At 43.6% G+C, this 22,810-nt stretch overlaps 1 long non-coding RNA gene across 1 annotated transcript; it reads left to right on the plus strand.

Annotated features, from left to right (window-relative positions):
* The first annotated feature begins 1,290 nt into the window (after positions 1-1,290).
* LOC134165457 (uncharacterized) lies at positions 1,291-22,461 on the plus strand. The gene is made up of 4 exons (XR_009965538.1): positions 1,291-1,724; positions 2,580-2,832; positions 4,713-4,905; positions 21,990-22,461. It is a non-coding gene; the product is annotated as an uncharacterized LOC134165457 (long non-coding RNA).
* The last annotated feature ends 349 nt before the right edge of the window (positions 22,462-22,810 follow it).

The raw sequence follows: 22,810 nt of genomic DNA on the forward strand, positions 1-22,810 counted from the left end.
GGAGGAGCAGCCATGCTGTCTTCTGACAGTGGGGTCTTTTGGAGCTGATGTCCTCTTGTTTAGACCCTGAATCTAAAATAACCCTCTATTTTATTTTTATTTTACTTTATTTTATAGTTGCTTAGGATAGCAATTAGGTAAAGCCTGGTAGGGCTTGAGGGGCAGGTGGGGACCTGGTGGCTCCTGGGGAAGTAATGGCCGCCACTCACTTCTTCACGTGTTGCAAATGGCATATGGAGGGCCCAGGGATTTTTTGGGTTTATTTATATATATTTTAAACCTAGTTAAATAAAACCTGCCTTGCAGTTCAGGCAACAGAGATGCTTGAGTGCTCTCTGACAAGTGTTCGTACTTCAGCAAGTTACTTCGCCATGGGCCTGCTGCTGGCTCTGAGGAGCTGCCCGCCTTACCTTCCAGGAGGAATGTGCTTCTGCGTGACAGCGGCCTGGGGGTGTTTTGCTGCTTTTCTGTGCTTCACAGCTGCAAATTCCAGTTTTATCTCTGCTCGGTGGCTTGGTGGGTCCCTGATGGGTCACTGGAACAGACAGACAGCATTTTGGGCTTTTCCCTTCCCTTGCAGAGGCATTGGCAGAGCTGAAGATGGTGCATAAGTATGTCTCCCTACAAATGAGAGAAGTCATGAAGGGGCTGTATGTTGAGGTTGGTTGTCTCAGCATTTTACATGTGCTGGGGCAAATTACTTAGATGTTACCCTGTGTATGTCAGGTCATCTGAAGGTTATCAGGGAAAGCATAGAGATAAGGCATGATTGTCAATTAGTAGTAACACAGAAGTGTTTAAAAGAACCAGAATAATTTTGTGTATACGTATATTTATCGCTTCCTTCCTTTTGAGAAAGACATTTTCTGAGCCAATTCTTTTTTTTTTCCTATTTCAAAGAAAACTGCTTTCATCAGTAAGATGGAGCCAGATTTGGGCTCAGAAATTGCAGCAGAATGAAATGGATTGCTACTCTCCTCCTCCTGCTGCACATTGTTTTTAAGTAACCTAGTTTTACATAATTGAAATGCTCCCCCCCCAATATTTTTTATTGTTTTATTTTTAATTTTCATTGTTTGAAGTATTTCTATTTATTGTGTTAGCACTGATGTAGTACATACAGTATGTCATGTGATTCAAACATTCTATTAATTAAGCTTTATTTTTTATTTTATTCTAAATGTATTTTAGAGTAGCTTCTGCTCAGTACTGACTGAAATATTTTATCTTCCTTTTCTGTGTCAAAGCATCAAACTATCCTACGAGAGAAAAAAAAATGTTTTGATTGCTACCAGGCAGCAGCTGCCCTTAATGGTTTTAAAAGTAACTATTTCTGGTAGAATAGAAGGATATTTAAATTATGATATGTCATGTTATGAAATGTCAGTGTAAGGCAGTGAATAATTCTATTGATTAATCATGAAATAACAGGAAAATATGAAGTAAAAGAACTTCCATAAGATAGAATATATTTTAAAATGAAAATTCAAAATCCTAAAATTGACTCTGGAAACCAGATTTCATTTAACTCATTTTAACCAGCTCCTAATTGTTGTTTTCCTTCACATTTCCATTTATTGGGAAACTGCTGAAATATTTGGTTTTATCCTTAGATCAACTCCAGACTTCAAAACATTAAAATTTGATGAGAAAAGAAGTTCAGAGCTTTAATCAGCTGTAAAATGAATGTGTGCTGCTGGACTACAGTTGCAAGATGATCTTGGGTAGCTCTTGTCTATATTTCATTACTTCATGCTGCTATACAAATATAGTATAATATCAATGATCATTATACATTGAGAAAATTACTTTTGTGAAACTTGACTGTAGAGATTTTATGCCTAGAATAGAGTTTTATGTTAGAATTTAAAATGTCTTATAAGCTCTATACAGCATCTGATATACAAGATCAGTTTTAAGTATGTGCTTAAGTTCCTTGTGACAGCAAGAGAACTTAAGTATGAGCCTACAAATAAGCAGATGAGTATCCTGTAAAGGCTACCGCATTCCCTTGACCTCTCCTTTCCACTGAAATGCTTGTGGTATTAATGCCACTGCAGCTGCATTGCTGTACAAGGTGGATCATCTCAGAACCAGCCTAACAGGTGAAAAAAGAGTTCTGCAGGTGAACTGGTTCCCTGATCTGGATCACTGTTTGGCTACTTGATTGTTTGCTGCATGAAAGCCTTTAGAATGGAACAGGAGCATGCTAGTGTGCTTTAGGGTAAAGGCAAGAAAGAGGCAAACAGCCTCAGCCAGTGGCAGCATAGATTTGTATTGGGTTAAAATAATCATTTAAGCACAGGCTAAGTAACTTCAAGCTTTGTTTACCTGTGTGCATAAGACTGTTTGGGTATACTAGTTCCTGGCTAACAGAACAAGTAGATACAATGCCATGTGAGAGCAATGGCTACAGATAAACATAACACCCGTTTACTCCACCCCAATCAAACAATTCCAATGTATGTATCCTTTTGTGGCCAAAAATGTGAGCACTGAGAATGCAAAAATGGGAGTACCATGTGATAGCCAATGCCTGTCTACTTTTTAACTCTTTTCTAATCCCTCTCCTGTGACAGCATCTGGTGAAGTCAAACTACTTTCTGTGTGTCTAGTAGATAGCGCCCTGTGCAGTTTAAGTGAATGGAGGGTGCTGACAATCCCAAACCCTCTGTATACATGGGAAATGAGCTGCTGATCTGAGCAGATAAGGGTTGTAGCTTCCAGGATGACCACAAAATTTGCTTAGCTTCATCTCTGAGTGCTGGGGCCACTACCTGTCCCTGCCTGCATAGCAGTGAGAAGACAGGAGTGTTACCTCTGCAGCCTTGGGTACATTTTGGAGTTTCTAGTGACTGTGAGCATTTTACCCTTAGGGGCTAACAGCTGGGACATGTCACAAATGCTCTTTAGAATGTCTGAGGAGAGATTTCAATGAGAACATGCTCTCAGTTTACTCTTCTGGATCCTCTTGGCTTAACATTCACCACACTAGGCCTGGAAAGATTGATTCGTAAGACCAGTACTCAGAACATTTTATCTACCATCACATTAAAATGCATTAAATGCACTTACAGTTAATGGTATTAGATAACTGAATAGCCTCATTGGAATTGCCCTCTGGTTTCTGGGTACTGTCAATCCATCCTGCTTCTGGTGCTGCAGTTAAATGCTGTCACATTCTTTACCCCTTCACACTCCTCCAAGCTTGTCCCCAGCTATTTCTCACATGCCACTGCATAAAGAACTTATTTTGTCTCTGATTTGGTGGTATAATTGCCTGTGTTAGTACTCCATAACCTGTTTCAATCAAAGTGAGGCTACTGTGACAGCAAAACCCTACTGTATAAACTGTTTAAATTAACTTAGCTTATTTTGACTGAGTTGGCAGATAGAAGAGGACAACAGGAGGTCAGTGATCAGTACTGACTTCTGTGATGCTGACTTTGAAATGAGGTGACCAGTGCCTTTTCCCAGCTGCTCCTCTGCTTATGTAGGAAGCTGGAATGATAATCTCTCTGCATTGTTCTGTAGGCCATTTCTCCTACAGCCAAAGTATCTTTGCCACACTCAAATCCCAAGTCAGGACTCATCTGAAGTGGCACACATAGTCCTTTGCTGAGCTGATGCAGTTCTGGCAGAGATCTGCAACAATGAAAGACAGTTTTCCCCTGCCCTGTGCATTATTTATGAGCATTAGATTTTGCTTGGCATCATATAGCTACTGTCCATCCCTCTGGAAAATCTTATTGCCTGACTAACCTAAATAATGGCACTATTTGGCAGTGTGGCTGTCTCCCTGCCTAAATTCCCTTTCCAGGTCATCTGTGCCTGTATTTAAAGAAAGCAGACCTAGCGTGGCACTGGAAGGGTCTCATTGCCACCTTTGGCCATAAGGAAAATTGACTCTTCGTTTTCATATTGTTGCTTCCTGATTTTTAAATCATTTTTGCTGCATGATATTACCTGGACTCGCAGCCTAAGATAATTTTGAGGATGCAAGGTCCACATGCTCTAAAAATTTCAAGGGGCTTTTATTTTAAATTTGGTCTGGCCTGGTCCCATAACGTGACCACCTACCAGCAACTGAAGTACATTCAGTGCATTCCCAGAGTGCATCTTCTGCTATATTCTGAGAAAAATTTAGATTGTCTTCTCTGCGACATGAACACAGCATATGAAGTGAAGATGAAGAGATTTGCTTTAAAACCATGCCCCTGATAGGAACTGAAGCACTAACGCAGACAAATCCTGAAAGGACCTCTCGTTGATTTGTTTTAATGCTTTGGGCTATTTATTTTTCAAACTCAATTTTGGCTCTTCTGATTTCCCGCTTGTTTTTTTTTTGTTCACAGTCATTTATCATTGTCTTCATTATGACTAGTTTTCCAAACATGCAACTGCATGCTTGTCCAGCCTGAATAGCCTCTTGAAATTTCCCATTTAGCCATACGCTATTTCCTTAGGGTATTTCATTAATGAACTACCATTGCTAATGATGATTCTGTGTTGGCCCCAGGTGGTTTGTGTCTTTTCCATTTCTAATTTCAATGATTTGTGAGTCTGTACACAGTACCTCTCCAGTTTCCTCCTGCCCTCCCTCCCCTTCATGTAACAATTATACATTTATGAATGCATTTGTCATAGTTGATTATCTAGGACTTACAACATGCTTGTTTCACAAGTGTCATTTCTACTCTATTGTTCCTTAGGTCCTTGTTCTCATTTGCTTGGAAGCAAGACAGAACGAGCAATTACTGTCAGCTGCTTCACAATTGAAATGAGGGACCGGCCTTCTGAACTGTTCCAGGAGATGGAGCAGAGCAGTGCACTTTACCTTGATGAAGAACCTTCCTGAAGTTTATATATGGTCTCACAGTAGTGTGAAAGATGACTGTAGGGAAGGTAGTTCAGTAGCTAGGAAAAGTCACCTCAAAGTCAAATGGTCAGAAGCGGATTGAGAAGTTAACTGAGTGCCGTTTATTTTCATGATAAGGTTGTAGAAGACATTTGGAACTCGACTTTGCTAGCTGCCTGTCACCACAGACCTTTTAAATTTCACTTTTCAGAATGCACATATTCATTTTGCAGGTGGATTTGCATAATCCAGCCTGACAGATGCACGCGCAATTAGATGGCTGATTATATGTGAACAATTCACTGAGTTATTATCTCATTTATGCTCAGCAACTGGGAGACTGCAGGCAGATATCATTATAAGAACTGGATTCTTTACTGAAAAATTGTCAGTTCTGGCATTTTCCTGGTCACCCTTTGCAGTCTGTAAAATCAAGAAGTGTGTCAGCTGTCTAAAAGAAGCCTACATTTTGACTCCCAAGTTCAGCCATGTTCAATGTCACATCAAAATTGCCTAATTATAGGCCTGCCTACTACAGTGGCTTAAGTCCTACTTGTATGCATGAGAACATTTTCGTGAGCACATGTGGTCTGGTTTTCATGGGTGCAGGGCATCAAAAAGACAGTTCATGAAATTCTGGGTTTGGCCTGACTCATCAAATTTTTACCGCAGTGAAAACATTCTTAGGCTGGGAACAAATGTGCTCTGGCAGTTCTTCATCCTGGCGAGTTTGCCTGAGGTGAGGTGTCATTCAGGAGTCAATTCCTTAGATGCATTCCCACCTCTGCATGTTTTCACTGATTCCAGGGTAAAAGCTTTTTTGCAGCTTTGTGGCAAGAGACGAGCCTTGCTGCTGTAGGATTATTTCTGCACCAAACAGCAGGGGCTGCAGGGCAAGGTGGGTAATTTTGGCCCCTGCTGTTCCTTCTTGGCCCCCTCTAAGTGCCAATGTGTTGTTTGATCTAATTCCTGGGAATGCTGTCAGAGATAATCGATCCCAATTTTGTTGAATGTGCTCAGCTTCCAATTAAGGCTCTGCATGCAGAGAGATCTAGTGCAGATAAGGTATGCCTTGTTTACTCCTTAACCAGATGGGTGTACCAAAGGGAAGCAACACTTACTCAGGTACTGCAAGCTGCTCCTCAGACCCAAGGGATTGAGAAGCATCCATCTTGTCTGAATTTTTCATGTTGTTCTGTAGGAAAACTATAATAAGCTCAGGTTTCCCTTACAGCTGAGCCTTTACTAAGGCAAAATTGAATTAGTCTGCTCATTGCGTCTTTTATGGCCTGATAAATAGCTGTCACAGCAAATGGATTAGGGCTTGCTAATGCTGATTTTTTTTTTTTCCTTTTTTTCTTCTTTTTTTTTTGTGTGTGAGAAATCTCAGGCCTTACATCCCATCTCTTAGCTGGGGGTTTCTCTAAATGAATGAGGTATCACTTGAGGTTGAAACCTAAACTGCTGCTCCCCTTCCTTACCCCCAAGGAAGGGGGACTAGTTGGATTAAGCTAACCCTCTTGACTCAAAACCTCATTGACTTGGATATTAAATGACATTCCAGATGGGACCACACCAGGAGCTCTGTGCTCTGTTCTGGGCATCGCAATACCAGAATGGGCCTCTTCTCACTCCAGTTTCATTTGTAATGTGGGCTGTGTGGTGCTGTAGGGCAATGTTTGACCTAAAAATGAAGGAATTATTTTCATATGTCCCCAAGAGTGGCGCTTTCCGCCATGGTGAAGTTAGTGTCATCTTAAAACAATTGATTAGAAGAAGTAGTGGCATCTTTCCCAGAAACTGTACTCCCTGGCATGAAAACGTAGGATATTTCCTTGATGTAGTAGACTGCATGTGGGAACTGTGAGGGTACAGTGGGCAACTCGAGTTTGGGTTTCTTTCAACAAGCTGAACCTAGGAAATGAGCTGGGAACTGACTGCATCTGACTCAGTCAATGCAGACAGTGAGTCGAAATGGATGGAGAAGGACTACAAACTTGCTGAGGCTTTCTTTTCTTTTCTTTTCTTTTTTTTTTTTTTTTAAGTGTTTTTCTGACCACATGCTCTGGACATCCAACCAGCTGGGTAACCTCCTTATCAGCTGTGGGCTAATAGAAAGGCTTGTGAGGGTTTTGGTTCAGTAGCTAGTGTTTGTCTGTGTGACCTGGGTCAGACAGCACACGGCTATGTGGCAGGCTCAAGCTGTAAACTGTAAGGTGCTTAGGGCAGGGATGTGGACTGAAACTGGGTCTACTGAACAGCAGTTTTGTGGTGGAAATCAGCAGGGCTCCACTGCCTTGTCGTGATGGGTATTACCTGAAATAGAGAAGCAGACCTTCCCTTGTCCACATTGTGTCCACACAATGTGCCGTCCACATTTACGATGGCAGGCAAATAGTGCAGAGCAGCCCCTTGAAGTGTTTTCATGGGGCTTGGAGTGGTGAAGTAGCTGCAGGCAGACAACACAAAGAGTTATTCTGCTCATTGCACCCACCAGCAAGTTGGTGTGAACTCATGCCAGTGCATATGGGCTGCCGCTAAGCAGGGGCAGGTTTTTGGCTGAAACAGCATGGTACATGTAATCTTATTTTAAGATTTGCTCTGCTAAACATGTAGATTCCCTTACTGGGACTGTTGAGAAAACAGAAGCTTAATCTCCAGGGAAGTGCAACATTTCCATGGGGCTGAACCACCTTCCTTCATTCCTTCTTTATTACCTCCTCCCTTGTCTGCTTCACAGCATGCTGTAGAGTGAGTTCAAAAACACACACTGCACAGAGAAAGTGCAGTGCATTAAAATGGGTAGCCCAGTGTAGTAAAACGTGGCAAAGCTTAGCTGCAGGAAGCAAGGCAGGGAATTAGCCTCGTGCTGTTAAGAAATAGATGTGTTTTCCTACAAAAAGAAAACTGTAAATCTGTCTCTCTATGATGTGACAGAAATCCTCACTGGGATGGAAATACAGCTACTAGGGCAGCACAGAATCTCTGTCCTTTCTTGGCACTCGCTCTTGGGCACATCATGATGACTGAACCACGTCGTGAAAACCAGGTGTGGAGGGGAGGATCTCCAGGCTTCAAAAAGTGCTGGCTGGTTTGCAGGGGATGTGACTGCCCTTTTTGGGGAGCTTTGGCATTGCGCCCACATGTGGGAAACCTCCATGCTGAGCATTCTATTTGCTTTTATTCCAAGTGGTGGGGTGGCTGGGGGGGAGGTCAGGAGCTATGTTCAGGGAGTGAGGCTAACTCTCATATTCTGCCTGGGTGAGGTATTCAGCTCAGGGATGACAAATCTGTATCCTGGAAAGCCCCATATCCTGGGCTGCGTCAAAAGGAGCGTGACCAGCAGGTCCAAGGAGGTGATCCTGCCCCTCTGCTCTCGTGAGACCTCACTTGGAGTATTTTGTATACTTCTGGTGTCCTCAAAATAAGAAGGACATGGGGCTGATGGAGCAAGTCCAGAGAAGGGCCATGAGGATGATGAGGGCTTGAGCACTTCCATACGAAGACAGGCTGAGAAAGTTGGGGCTGTTCAGCCTGGAGAATAGAAAGCTGTGTGGAGACCTCATAGCAGCCTTCCAGTGTCCAGGGGGCCTACAAGGATGCTGGAGAGGGACACTTCATTAGGGACTGTAGTGATAGGACAAAGGGTAACGGGTTAAAACTTAAGCAGGGGAAGTTTAGGTTGGTTATAAGGAGGGAGCTCTTTACTGTAAGGGTGGTGAGGCACTGGAAGGAGTTGCCTAGGGAAGTTGTGAATGCTCCATCCCTGGCCAGGTTGGACAGAGCCTTCGGTGACATGGTTTAGTGGGATGTGTCCCTGTCCATGGTAGGGGGATTGGAACTGCATGATCTTAAGGACTTTTCCAACCCTAACTATTCTATGATTCTATTCTATGATTCTGTCCCTGGTGGTCTATACACAGAGTGTGTTGCTGCAATTGTTTTGCAGACGCTGAGGTGAATGTGTGCAAATTTGCACTTCCAAGATTCCCTTGCTCCTCCTCCTTTTTTCTGGCCAAAGAAGCAAACTGGCATTCTCTGGCAGCAGAGCTAGGCTCAGTGTTGCCCCTCTGGGCTGCATGCTGTTTGCTATCAATTCAATGCCATTTGCTATCAGTTCAATATCAGTGTTATTGCTAATCAGCTGTTTGCAGCAGTTTTGAGCTGGATAACAGTTCTTAGCACCAGACTTGGCTCTCTGGGTTTTGGATTGCACTGTATTCAAAAGTTTCTTTTAATGCTATTTTCAAATGCCATTACAACCAAAACACAGATGGCTTAATGCCAGGTTGGAAGGGGCTTTGGGCAACCTGGCCCAGTGAAAGGTGTCCCTGCCCATGGTATGAGGTTTGAACTAGATGATCTTTAAGGTCCCTTCCAATCCAAACCATTCTATGAGTCTATTGCACCAAGCTTATAAGAAAGACAATCCCATAAGACGTAACATTTACATGAACTCTCATCTGACTGCTTATGGAAAAATATCGAGGTGGTTGGTGCACTAGGGCAAATTCTGCCTGACCCAATTTGGTGGCCTTCGACAGACTGACAGATGGGGTAGAGCAGTTGACATCATCTACCTGGACTTGTGCAAAGTGTTTGACACTGTCCCACATGACACAGAATCACAAAATCATAGAATTGTTAGGGTTGGAAAGGACCTTAAGATCATGCAGTTCCAACCCCCCTGACATGGGCAAGGACACCACACACTAAGCCATGTCACTCAAGACTCTATCCAGCCTGGCCTTGATACTGCCAGGGATGGAGCATTCACAGTTTCCTTGGGCAACCTGTGCCAGTGCCTCACCACCCTGACAATAAAGAATTTCCCCTGTTTAAGTTTTAACCCATTACCCCGTATCCTATCACTACAGTCCCTCATGAAGGGTCCCTTTCCAGCATTCTTGTAGGCCCCCTTCAGATACTGGAAGGCTGCTATGAGGTCTTCACACAGCCTTCTATTCTCTAGGCTGAACAGCCCCAACTTTCTCAGCCTGTCTTTGTATGGAAGTGCTCAAGCCCTCATCATCCTCATGGCCCTTCTCTGGACTTGCTCCATCAGCTCCATGTCCTTCTTATTGAGGACACCAGAAATATACAAAATACTGCAGGTGGGGTCTCATAAGAACAGAGGGGCAGGATCACCTCCTTGGACCTGCTGGTCACTCTTCTTTTGATGCAGCACAGTGTATGGTTGGTTTCTGGGCTGTGAGTGCACACTGAAGCTGGCTCATGTTTAGTTTCTCATCAACCAACACCCCAAGTCCTTCTCCACAGGCTGCTCTGAATCTCTTCTCGTGCAACCTGTAGGTGTGCCTGGGATTGCCTGATCCAGGTGTAGGGCCTTGCACTTGGTGTGGCTGAACTTCATGAGTTTGGCATTGGCCCATCTCTCAAGCGTGTCAAGGTCCCTCTGGATGGCATCCCTTCCCTCCAGCATGTCAACTGAAACACATCACTTAGTTTCATCGGCAAACTTGCTGAGGGCGCACTCAATCACACTGTCCATGTCACTGACAAAGGTGTTAAACAAGATCGGTCTCAACACTGACCCCTGAAGGACACCACTCATTACTGGTCTCCAGCTGGACATTGAGCTGTTGACCACAAGTCTTTGTGTGCGGCCATCCAGCGAGTTCTTTATCCACCGAGTGGTCAGTCCCTCAAATTGATGTCTCTCCAGTTTAGAGACAAGGATGTCATGCGGGACAGTGTTGAATGCTTTGCACATGTCCAGGTAGATGGTGTTGACTGCTTTGCCCCTGTCCATCAGTTCCGTAGCCCCATCATAGAAGGCCACCAAATTGGTCAGGCAGGATTTCCCCTTAGTGAAGCCATGCTGGCTGTCACCAACCACCTTGTTGTTTTTCATGTGTCTTAGTATGCCTCCCAGGATAATCTGCTCCAAGATTTTGCCAGGCACAGAAGTGAGGCTGACTGGTCTGTAATTCCTTGGGTCATCCATTTTCCCCTTCTTGAAATTGGGGGTTATATTTCCCGTTTTCCAGTCATCGGGAACTTCACCTGACTGCCATGATTTTTCAAATATGATGGACAGTGGCTTAGCAACTTCATTCGCCAGCTCCTTCAGGACCTGCAGGTGGATTTCATCAGGTCCCATGGACTTGTGAACATTCAGGTTCTTAAGATGATCTCAAACCAGATCCTTTCCTACAGTGGGCGCAAGGTCGTCATTCTCACAGTTCTTGCGTCTGCCTTCCCAGACTTGGGTGGTGTGGTCAGAGCCTTTGCAGTGGAAACTGAGGCAAAGGAGTTATTGTGAAGCCTCAGCCTTTTCCAAATCCAGGGTAGGCAGTTCTCCCGATAGCTTCCAGAGAGGGCCCACATTATCCCTAGTCTGTCTTTTGTTTGCTACATACCTATAGAAGCCCTTTCTGCCATCTTTCGCATCCCTTGCCAGATTTAATTCTGACTGGGCCTTAGCTTTCCTGACCTGGTTCCCACCTTGCCAAGCAACGTCTGTATATTTTTTCCAGGCCGCCTGTTCTCACTTCCACCTTTTATAAGCTTCTTTTTAACCCTCTAAGTTTCCTCAGCAGCTCCTTATCCATCCATGGAGGTCTCCTGGCCCTCCTGCTGCACTTCCTTCTAGTCTAGCAACACTCCTGAGCTTGGAGCAGGTGATCCTTGAATATCAGCAAGCAGTCTTGGCCCCCCCCTGCCCTCTAGAGCTTTATCCCATGGAACCTTACTAAGCAGGTTCCTGAAGAGACCAAAGTCTGCTCTCTTGAAGTCCAGGGCAGTGAGCTTGCTGTGTGCCCTTCTCACTGTCCTGAGGATCTCGAACTGAACCATCGCATGATCGCTGCATCCAAGGCTGCACTGGAGCAGCCCAGCATTCCCAAACAGCCCCTCCCTGTTGGTGAGCACGAGGTCAAGCACGGCACCTCTCCTTGTTGGCTCCTCTATTACTTGCAGAAGGAAGTTGTCTTCCACACAATTGAGGAACCTCCTGGATTGCTTGTGCCAGGCCGTACCGTCCCTCCAACAGGCATCAGGGTGGTTGAAGTCCCCCATGAGGACAAGGGCCTGTGAGCGTGAGGCTGCTCCTATCTGTGTATAGAGAGCTTCATCCACAGAGTCCTCCTGATCAGGTGGCCTTTAACAGATACCCACAGTAAATGTCCCCCATTGCTGTTCTCCCTTTGATTCTGACCCACAAGATGTATGTTGACTGATCACCTGTCCCTAGACAGAGTTCCATTCTCTCCAGCCTATCACTGACATAAATAGCTACTCCCCTTCTCCATCTGCCTTGTCTTTCTTTCCTAAAAAGCCTATAACTTTCCATTCCAACACTCCAGTCATAGGAGCCATCCCACCCTGTTTCTGTGTTGGGCGCTCCCCATCCCACTCGCGCCGCCGATGCCAAACCCCGGCCCACGCGCCATTCCCGCGCTCCCCAAGGCGGGGCCGTCCCTCCTGGCCCCCCCCCGTGAGTCCCTGCTCGCCTCAGCGGAGCTGCTGGCTCACGGGCAAGGCCTGGCGAGGGCTCAGGGCTCCCTCGGTGGCTCTCGCCCCTCGGAACTGGGGCTCTGGGACGCGGGGTTTCCCCTCGCTCCGGTGCTGAAGGCTCCTCTCTGGAGCCGCTCACCTCGGGAAATGACCACTAATGGCCGATGATGACCGGTTTGAACCTGTTCAATGAGAACCTTAACATGAGCCGGCTTCATTGTGCGCTCGCAGCCCAGAAAGCCAACTGTATCCTGGGCTGCATCAAAAGGAGCGTGACCAGCAGGTCCAAGGAGGTGATCCTGCCCCTCTACTCTGCTCTTGTGAGACCTCACCTGGAGCACTGTGTGCAGTTCTGGTGTCCTCAACATAAAAAGGACATGGAACTGCTGGAACAAGTCCAGAGGAGGGCCATGAGGATGATCAGGGGACTGGAGCACGTCCCCTATGAAGACAGGCTGAGGAAGTTGGGGCTGTTCAGCCTGGAGAAGAGAAGGCTGCGTGGAGACCTCCTAGCAGCTTCCAGTATCTGAAGGGGGCTTATAAGGATGCTGGGGACCCTTCATTAGGGACTGTAGTGATAGGACAAGGGGTGACAGGGTCAAACTTAAGCAGGGGAAGTTTAGGTTAAATATAAAGAAGCTTTTTACTGTGAGGGTGATGAGGCACTGGAATGGGTTGCCCAAAGAAGCGGTAAATGCTCCATCCCTGGTGGTGTTCGAGGCCAGGTGGGACAGAGCCTTGGTTAACCTGGTTTAGTGGGAGGTGTCCGTGCCCATGTCATGGGGGTTGGAACTGGATGATCTTAAGGTGCTTTCTAACCCAAACCATTCTATGATTCTATGGAGATTGCAGTCCTTGAACTCCTTAAACATTTTACTTCCGATGCATACTTGACCTAAAGCTTGTCTATCTTCACCAGTAAAGCCGCTTAATGTCCAGAAAATGATTCTGTTCTTTTAAAAAAGATAGTCGTGCTGCTTATCACAATGACTTTTTATTGTAGAAAAATTCCGCAGGCTCTGGACCTCTTTGAGAAATATTTCCTTTTGCTAGTTCCAAATGTATGGAACTGTAATCTCGTCAAGTGTGTGCTTGTTGCTCTTGTATGGCATTATGGTTCTTGGTAACATAGGTATTAATGTGGGTATTATTATCTTCTGATCAGCGGCAAAGCTCAAATCCGTTGAGTAGCAAATTGTTTTCTCCAATTATATGGAGTTTTTAAATCTTTCTGTAATCTGCTTTTAAATCCCATCAACCAGAATTATTTTTGAATATCATTTGTGTTTAGAAAATTGAAATCTAGAAAATAACAGTTTTTCTCAGGGAGTGTATCAAGTTAGAAAAATGTCAGTATCATTAGTTTGCTACCTAAAATGTGGCCATACATGCTTGTGCATACTCCTACTGCGGTTTTCAAGCAAAGTATCTGAATGGAAGACTTTTATTAAATTACTCCTGATGGTTAAACTTGCAGCTAAATCTGTTTCTGTCCAATCTTTAACAATAGGGCACAATGTAAACTATGTGGATTAGAGGCAAGCTCTGTGAGGACGCTTTGCACTTCAAAAGGTGATCAACAGCAAATCTCAATTTTTGATGCAATTGGCTACAAGGTTCAAATGCAGTCAAGCATCATTCCAGTGTCAATTTAATAGCATGGCAATCAAACAAAAAAGTTCTGATCCCAAAGGCTTACACTCGTTTTCTATTCACTCAGAGCTTGCTCTTCTCCCTTTGTGCACCAGACTTGTTTTCTTAGATGTGTTGCATAAAATAACTGTGAAAAAGCTATGTTGACATCTAGATCAGTTATGCAGACAGCTTCTCTGTGACTGTGAACAAGTCATGGGGAATTTCAATGATGGACTAGATTTCAGGTTAGTAGGGGGTTAGTAGCAAAACTGGTATAGTGAGCATGATCCACTGATTTTTCTTGCAGTGTTTTATGTCCTTCCATCACTTGTTGCTGATCTAACTCAATCCTTTCATCTTTATAATGTGGCAGTTACACTCATTTTGGTATTAAAGCATAAACTCAAATGTGTCTGTGTACTCAGCCATGGAATCATAATGATGAGCTGCCTGAAGACCTGTATCTAGAATTTACCAGAGCAGTGTTTTTTTTTGCAGCCCAGTGCGTCAAGTCCAGCAGCTGAGCAGCCATTTAAAATACATGTATGCATGGATTACACATCAAACCTGCTATGTGCAATGACACCAATAATGCCTAACTCTCCAATAGTGCCTTTCATAAATAGTTCTCAAAATGCTTTAGAAGTTATGTCAATATTGACGTCCCGATTTTACAAAAGAAGAAGGGGAGACCTGGGGAAGTAGGTAACTTAGTTGTGGTTGCTCTGCAGGCCGGTGGTATAGCTGGCAATAAAACCAGCTCTCCGGCATCTTCATCCTATGTCTGGTCTCTATGGTGCATGACTCTGAAACAAGCGCTTAAAGCTGTATAAAGTGCACAGGCCCCTGTTCTCTCAGAAGTTAGGCAAGGCTAACTGGACATGCCCATCTTGTCAAATATACATTGGAATTATGAAGGGGTTTTAGCAGGATGCAGTCTGTGGGGTAGGATTATTCCTCCAGAGATGAATCATGGTGTAGAGATTACGCACTGCTGCCTGGAGTCTCGTCACTTGTTGCTGAAGTAGGAATATGCATAACGTACAAAACCTGGGCTTGGGCTTGCAGGTGGTGGAAGGACAGCTGCCTGATAAATGCCTCGTGCTGGCCTATTCTGATGCAGGCTGTTGTTCACTTTCTCTGCCACAAAGCCCCTGTATTATCCTGGGACAGTCAATGATGCAGCCACAGGTGGTCATGAATGGTGTGTTTCTTATTTCCTGAATTACTTGCAAGCCTAGGGACTCATTTGAGGTGCATGCAGAACTGCTGCCAATAGTATGCTGCAGAAAGAAATTCCTGCCTATTTCAAATTGGGCATCCACTCTGACCAGACACTTTCATTGCTTCAATTTCCTAACGAGGGAATAATATTGTCTGCCTTGCCCTCCGGGAAGTGTTGTGAAAATAAATGAATCGATGTTGTGCAAGCACAGAAAGCCAGATTTTCAAAGGTGTTTATTCAAATACAGACAAATATGTAGGGCAATATACCAAACACTCCCAGCAATGCTGGTCCTAATTATTTAAAACTCCAAACGTCTGTCTGCATTCTTGGGCTCCTTAAGAAACTATTGAGTCTTTAGGCCTTGGAAATGCTAATACTGCAAATGCCACAGAAGAGCAAATTGTTAGGAAGAGAAAAGGATATATTTAAGGGTAGAAGCTGAAGGAAATAATGAGATAATGTGACTTACATAATGTCTTTCTTCAGAGACAATTTAAATTGTCTGCTGTAAATAATGTTTGCAAATACTGAACAGTTATGGGAAAACAAACTAGTGAATAAGTTTTTGTCAAGAGAGTGTAGCACATTCCATGAGTGGATTGAGGCATGGGGTGAAAGAAAAATGACATGTGATTGTGTTGTTAAAAGCTGTTATCTGAGCATATAGATATGAGAGAGGTAAATGAGGGTTCTACAGCAACACTGAGAGTTTTAAATGCAGAACTTTTTTGTGCAAATTCCTTGGTTGCTTGGGGAAAAAAAAAAAAGGGAAATGATCCTGTGTCCAGTCCTCTGAATGCTAAGGCTGGGACATTTAGTTATGGAGGGTATCTTCACAGCATATGCAGGCACTTACACTAACAAAGAGTGGCAGCAGCTGCTATTCCTAGTCTGGACCAGCAGCAATGTCTCACAGGTGCGCTGGAAAGGTGGCTGCAAGCACCCTCAGTTCTGTGCAGTGCCCAGCTACATGACAGCCCTTTAGTATTGCTTCATGTTCCCCGCCTTTCTCTTGTCCTTCCTTGGGTCCTGCCCTTGCTGACCCATCCTCCTGCCCCATCCCAGTCTCTCCTTCTCAAAGGTCCTGGCTTGATTCTGTGGCCCTACTTGTTCTCCTTACTTGGCAAATTTGTAATTTTCCTCTCTTCCCTCAGGAATTGCTTTTGAATCCATGCATACTTCAGTTCTCTCTCTGATACCTCTCCCACCCTCTATGATTTTTATTTGTGCTTTGCCTCCATGCTACAGCCATGTCTTACATCCGCTGGGTTTTATACATTATTGTGTCCTTCAGTCTAGACTTATGTTCCCAGACCCTGCCTCCCTGACTTACCTCAGTGTCTTTGCTTGAAAAGGCTCAGGTTTCTCAATGTTTTGTAAAATCTGACTCCCCTTTATTCCTCTTCTTTCTTTGACTTCTTCTCCCCCCTTAGATGCTTCCTCTCCTAGTGTCTCTCTTCAGTAATTTTCTGCCAGTGTCTGTTTCCTCACCTTTAAGGTCCCCATCTATTTCTGTGCCTCCCCTTTACCTGTTTCTGTTTCCTTCCATGGCTCCAGCTCCTGCCCCTAGCAGAGCCAGATACCCTGTCCTCTCCATCCTTGTGGTGGTCAGTCATACACCCTTTGCCTTGTGGTCCTAGCTTCCCCTTCCTATGCTGTCTCCAGCTCCTAATTCAAGGAGCTCCTTTCCAGATGTGGTCTAGTCCTTTCCTCCAGCTCTCTTGTCACAATTTCTTGCATATTGTCTCTTTTTAATTCTCCTGAATCCTTTTTCTCTTTTCAACATCTGAGTCACACTACTATTGGATGGCAGCAGAGACAGCATCAGAATGTGGCAAAAGAATTTCCCACTCTCAGGTCCAGTTCCCTGCCTCATGCTAGTCTGGAAAAGCCAAATACAGCTTTTGCAGGTTTTCCCTGGTTTTAGCTACAGCCTGAACAATCCTAAGAGCTGTGGAATGAATGGGCTCAGGGAAGAAGGAAGATTCAGAAGGACTGCCAGAATCATTAGCTGCTGAAGTTGAGAAAGTCACTGTTAAGGATGTGTGAAGTGTGGTTTCTCTAAGATTTATAATAAAATTCACTTTGACTTTTATGGCAGAAGGTAAAGCCATAACACAGGCTAAGTTTTAGGCTTCTGCTAAATTTTAACATCCTTTCCCATGCTATACCAGTAGTGAAGTTCTTCAGAGGAAATTTTATTAGAGTTTTTCCTTTAAGGGGTGAGAGAAGTTATCAATCAACAGCAAATCTTATTCTGGGAAACATCACAATGATTTTGGCTGAACATTTCAAAACATACAACAGACAGAATTTCACCTGAGTTTAGTGCTTGTCATACACACTTTCATCCCAAATTGTTGAAGTTTCATTAGGTAATGAGTGCACAAAAGCAAGGTGTTACCACAAACACATTGTGCTGTGTCACTAGTTGGCACAGTTGACTAGTTCTTGCTAACCCCAATTGGATTTCGGTAATATTGTTTCATTATCTAACATTCCCCTTTGCAAAACTATTGGAATTAGAAATGCATTTTAGAATTTGGCCTTCAATAATCATGGCACTGAGTGGTACTGGCTGCCTACCAGGCTATGTGTGTGAGAATTCTTTTTTTTTTATCCTGTGTGGAATTTGGTAATTTTATAGGATCCCCCCACACCCTTTCTCTGCAGGAGTCACTTAATTTCTTTGTGAGCTTTGCTGCTAAACTGTGCATAATTTGGGGTTTTCATTGTTCTTACCCTGCTTTTGAAGTTGCTTTGTGATTTTTGAAAAGATGTTAATTTTCCTTTTGTTGTTTTCTGTTGGCCACTTAATCCTTTCCCATTCTAATTGTTATTCTTATTGGTCTCCTCAAACTTTTCTGTTGTTTGAAATGTCTGTCATCTAAAACTTGCCTTTGTTCTTCCAACAATGATTTTGGGAGCCTCCCTGCTGAGCTGCATTCCAAATGTGTGTGTGGCTGTGGATGGGGGGGATTTTGGCCTTCCTTGCTCTTTGATGCCTCTCTTTCCTATATCTGGGCTATCAGCAAATACAAGCAGCTGAGAGAAAACACTCCAGTTCTGCTTCCTTTGACAGTGATTGCCAGGCAGCACAGAATCACGAGAAGCTGAATGTCACTTTCAAATCCCATTGCCATTGTGTTAGACTCCACCAACATTTATCAGTTCTAATGCAGGAGTTGTGGACTGATGAGCCTGACTGCACCTTAGTTCAGACAATCCTGTTTGAAAATATATTTCCTTTTGAGTCTTCTGCTGGGCAGCTCTGCAAACATTTAAGAGCTATGTATTTAAGAGCAGAAGCAAACGAAAATGACGAATAATTCCTTCAAAAATAGTTTGGAATAGGATGGAATACCTGAAGGTATCTCTGGAGATATATACCAATCAGAGGGGAAGTCCAGATATTTATAGTGGACTAAATATTTTCATTTCAGGTCAAAGAATTTCACTTCAAAAGACCTAGGACCCTTACAACCATCATCAAAGAGGGTATAGGAATCATAGTTGTGTTGACTTCTGAGAAACTTGGGATCTTAAGGTCCAGATTTTAAAGCTGTTTGGGTACCAGGGGTTAGATACAGGTGTATAGCAGCAGTATTAGCTACCTAAGCCTGAAGTGGACATTACGGACTCAGTTTTAAAGTGGGTACCAACTCCATGGCCTGGAGGAGTGTTATTGGATGAAAATGGGATGTGGAACCTTCATTTCTTGGCAGTTTTTTTGGTTTTTGTTTCTTTTTTGTCTCCAGATGGGTAGGTATAAGTACCAAATATGAGGAGAAGATTTAGGGCTATGACTTCTGCAGGGAGAGAGATGCCTCATTGCCATCCTCTGTAAAATGCCAGGTTTCTAGTGTGGGTGTGATTTAAGGAGCCTGCTAGTCCTTGGAACTCCACCGTTGGCTGGCTTAGACAGCTCCTTGCTGACAGTTTCTTTGTGTATTGAAGCAGCTCTTTGCTGAAGGCCTCAATGCTCACACCAGCATCAAGACTTCCATTCAGTGAATTAACAGCTCAACACTCAGCATCACAGTGTGAAAGTCTCCTCTGGAGATATGACACTGAAATGTGTGTGCCCTGTTATATCTACATATCTTCTGGGTGGAAATTGCTTAGGAACCTGAGTCACCGAGGTGCTTGGAAAAATGTGTTCCTTTAGGAGAATTTGCCCCTTGCTGAACTTCAGGTGACTGGACATGTTGGAACTGTGATAGTCTGGTCTTCTCATGAGTGACTGTTGTGTCCTGGCACAAACTGGTTAGGTTTGAAGTATATATGCCTGCAGAGCTCATTCAAAATTATCAGCTATTATTAAGGAGAGAGCAAAAATTTAAGGAAATGCTCTTTTTGTACCACAAAAGCTGGTATTCTTGATCAGTGCTAAATATTTTCTCTTTCACTAACATAATAAAGACTTGGTTCTGAAAACTTTACTCATCAGTTTTTCAAGTTATTACAGCACAAAGTTGTAGCATGAATATACCCATAAATTATTTTCTGTTTTGCTAACTACAGTCATACAAAGGCTACTCAATGGCCTCTGCAGGTCTCTTGGAAGCCTTGAAAATTGAGACACCCTCTTTTCCACTTCCACTCTGTTACTGTAAAGCCTCACCTCTTGGCTTCCTTGTGGTCTCAAGCCAGTGCTGTGAACTGGCTTTGAGTTTGTTGAAGAGGCTAGTGTCTTGAACTGACCAGTTTCCTGGCTGGCTGCTGGCCTAGGGCAACAGTTTCTGGGCTCAGAGAAGTTTGCAGAACAGAAAATACTGTCCCGATGGCGCACAGATTTGCAATTTTCACCCAAAATGTTTTAGTTCCTGAGAAAGCAAGCTTGGGATTGACCGTGAGGCTTTGTAAATGCATGCCTTTTGACTGCCTTGGACAAGAAAGATCCCAACCCTAAAGGAATGCTGGAGAAGATCAAACATTTCATTCAGGGTCTGTCTAAATATGGCTGGTTGTAACTGTGCTCGGTTTTACAGAGGCAAACTTCTCTCCCCCGCCAAGGGAAACTTGCCAGGGTAATTAGGTCAACAGTTGGGCATGCAGCAACTGAAGTTGTATAGTTGGAGGTCATATTTTCTCATCATCCTGACCATCTCAACTGGCTCAGCAAGCCTACAATGTCAACTTAGCCTTACCCCAGCACCCCTCCCTCTCCACAGCTTGCCACAAATGGCAGATAAAACAAATCCACTCCATCCTACCTGCCAGAGAAAGGTCTTCTCCTTCTCCAAAACTGTGCCAATTTCCTAATATATCTCCCACCCCTGATTTGGGCAACAGTTCAGTTTCAGGTAAGGAGAAGTTAGCTTCCTTATATGAAACTTTTTTAACTTAACAGCGTCTCTTGAGCTAGTGACAAACTGTGTTTTTATGAAAAGTAGACAGTAACTTTTCAGTGATGGTGGTTTGACTGGAGGTGATTTGCCCAGAGCACATTGCTGGGAATCAGTACGCTGCTGTAGTTCAGTAGTTGGTCTTTGTTAGATATGATCTTTACTCCAGTTAATTCATTAGCCTTACAGTGCTGCACCAACAGAAAGACTCCCTTTTGACAATTAACACCACAAGGGAGGGTTTGGGAAGATGATTGCTCCCTCCTGGGAAGAGATGAAAGACTACAGTGGTAAAGAGAAGAGATTTTTCATTATAGATCTTAAGATTAAACCCGAGGGACTGCTTGTGCTGGAAGTCTGCCTTATGTTTTGTATCAATAAGTGATTTCAAATACTTGGCTCTTGGTCATGTTTTTCAGGTAATGGTTCTCTAGTTTAGCTCATTGATTTCTTGGAGATGGATTAGCAGATAATTAAATATGTGGAACAGTGTAACGAAAAACATGATTCTATCAAAGCCTATTAACTGCCAGGTCTGGTTTTAAACTTAGTAGAATCACTGCAAACAATGAATTTGCTACATCTTCCTTAAGTACTTTCCTACTGCTCTATTTACATTATAATCCTTGGCACTTACTGCGAGCAAACATAAAAGTAATAATTTTCTTGTGCAAATAAAATAATAGAGTGGGAGACTTACTCTTTGTGTTTATTAATCCTTCTGTGTCATCTGGTGGAAACTAGTTGGTGTAAACTATACTTAAACCCCTATTAGACTACTCGAGATTTGTAAATGAGCCTTCTTGGAAATGAAAATCAGGTCATTTATCTTCTGTTACATCTGTAAACAGTTTTTCTTAAACAGCAAAGAAACCATTAGTGCCTGTCCACTAGTGCATCACCAAATATTCGCTTTTGTGATAAGAAGTTCAGGTGGAAACAGAAATTTAGAAGAAATCTGAGCCAGAGGTGGTTTTGGTCTATGGCTCCATGGGCAACTCAAGCTTCTAGAATGCTTAACCTGGCACTTTCCACAACTGCTAAATGGAAAGGCAGCACTGCTACCTTGTAGAACAGGGCAGGGAGAAGGTTTGCTGAAGGAAAACTTTTAAATGTGAGAAAAGCTGAAAGTTCAAGCAATGCTGTGAATTGTCTTTATGGTAAGAGGCTGCTTTGAAGGTGAATGAGTCTCCATCTGTCCCATACACCCTTTCCCTGTACTCAGCCTCAGCCTGTCCTTTTCAGACTGCTACATCTTCTGGGGAGCATGAAGAAGTAAATGGAACAGAAAAGGGGGTCTGGCTACCCAAAAGCTACTTCTCTGTTCCTGTGGTTGCTGGAATTATGTGTGTACTTACATATGCTTTTTAAGTGTGAGGTGCTTATATTACATTCATGCAGTTCTTTGGATTTGCTTTAATTTCCGTTTTGATTGTTTCAGTTATTTTAAATGAGAGGAAAAAGTTTGCTTACAGCAACACGAGCCCTATAACAGACCTGTTTAATCCTCAGCACCTTGTCTACCGCTACTGTGAACAAGAAGAAGCAGAAAGCTGTCCACCTTGGTTGCTGCTGCTGTTGGTTTGACAGTTCTTGGCATGACTGGCTTTCCCAGAGGAGCAGCAGCCCAACTATTTATACTGTGGTTGTGTCTACAGTAGCATTCTTGAGGAAATCTCCCATCGTTAGACTGCTGGCAGAGACAGTAACAGTGGGAGAACTCACGCTGTCAGGGCATTGGAGCTTTTAACCATCAAACTGGCTAACCCTCTGGGTATTCTTTGTGCCTCTCTAAGTAAAAATGAAGGCAAGCAATCCAATTCAAGCTGAATGCAGCTTTACTTTTCTCACCTTGTTTTCTGGGTCCACTTCACTGGTTCAGTGCACACTAGTATATAAGCCTTACTGAATTCCCGAGGTTTGCTCTCACTTCATCCAAACAGATAGAGATTTGCTACTGAATTCTGTGAGAGAATAATCAGGCTTTGATACTGAATTATCAGATTTTTATAAGGACAGAAACTAATTCTATTGATTATTTTGCCTTTGGCATAGCCTTGCTTTATGCTAAAAGCGCACACAGTTGTTAACCTAGTTTTCAGAGCTGTGATGTGTCCTCCAGCATGGAAAGAAGCAGTGCTGCAGTGGTAGACTTTTCTGTCTGCAGTCAGAAGTTTTTGTTTTTCTGCTCTCTGAAATGCAGGCTTAGGGACTGAAGAGCTAGGAGTATGGCATCGTCAGAAAGAGAATCAGACATCATTT

This window comes from Pezoporus occidentalis, unplaced genomic scaffold (genome assembly GCF_034315485.1).
Source record: "Pezoporus occidentalis ecotype Australia unplaced genomic scaffold, CSIRO_AGI_Poc_V1 ctg24, whole genome shotgun sequence".
Lineage (NCBI taxonomy): Eukaryota > Metazoa > Chordata > Aves > Psittaciformes > Psittacidae > Pezoporus > Pezoporus occidentalis.